Source organism: Diaphorina citri, unplaced genomic scaffold (assembly GCF_000475195.1).
Source record: "Diaphorina citri unplaced genomic scaffold, Diaci psyllid genome assembly version 1.1 scaffold21675, whole genome shotgun sequence".
Lineage (NCBI taxonomy): Eukaryota > Metazoa > Arthropoda > Insecta > Hemiptera > Psyllidae > Diaphorina > Diaphorina citri.
Window position 1 is genome coordinate 1 of NW_007399023.1, and position 866 is coordinate 866.

Here is an 866-nt window from a genome sequence, read left to right on the forward strand (position 1 = left end):
CATTACTTTCCTTCCTATAGGATAAGGAAAGTAAAAAACGAAGAACATTCAACACAAACACAGTACATCATCACTTGGTTTTGGGAGGTCTTATGATCAAAAGTTCTTGTGATCCTGAATCATTGGGTCCATAAGTCCATAGTTATCAATGTGTCCATAGTTTTTATCGAGGTATGAGCTGAAATTTGATTGGTTCAGAAGGAACTGGTATCATTTTCAACACAACATCCACTGGTTTGTCTACTTTGATGTGGTAGTTATTAACGATCTGCAAAAGAAACAGGAGGGAATACGAATTATTGCAAATACATTTAAAGAAAAGCATAGAAGGATACACTCTGCCTCGTAAATATCAAATTAAAAAATACAATTGAAGGCTGAGTGCAAAGGGCATCCACTCGGATTTTTTTTTCAAGGTCCAATTTGGCCCAAAATGTCAAGCTGTGCCCACACATAGTCGATGGACATCGATCGACGAGGTGAATTTTTGTTGTCCAGGCAGTATACGGTTTCAGTCGACATCGACCGACCGATTTATGAGCAAATTTCCTCTAACGTTATTTCGTTCATTAACTTTTTCTAACCGGTCAAATTTAATTGCACCAAACTTCAAGATTACCTACCTGAGGATTATTATTGGTATAAGTTGTTGTTGTTGTTGTAGCGGCTTCAGTTGTAGCCGAATGGTGATGGCACAGTAAAGAAAAGATATCTTTTTTTTTTTCTGCCATACACTGCCACATTTTCTACCATCTCTATAATAAACGCCCTATGTCATTGCGAGCTGGTTTTGTGACTTACCTGAGCGATGGTCAAGCACATTTGGGTCTGAGCCAGCTTCCTACCAACACATGACCTGGCGCCCA

The 866-nt window shown here is 39.0% G+C and overlaps 1 long non-coding RNA gene across 1 annotated transcript; it reads right to left on the bottom strand.

Moving 5' to 3' along the window:
• Window positions 1-83: 83 nt before the first annotated feature.
• On the bottom strand, window positions 84-866 carry LOC113473261. The gene is made up of 2 exons (XR_003395286.1): window positions 802-866; window positions 84-268 (listed from the first exon to the last, which is right to left on the bottom strand). It is a non-coding gene; the product is annotated as an uncharacterized LOC113473261 (long non-coding RNA).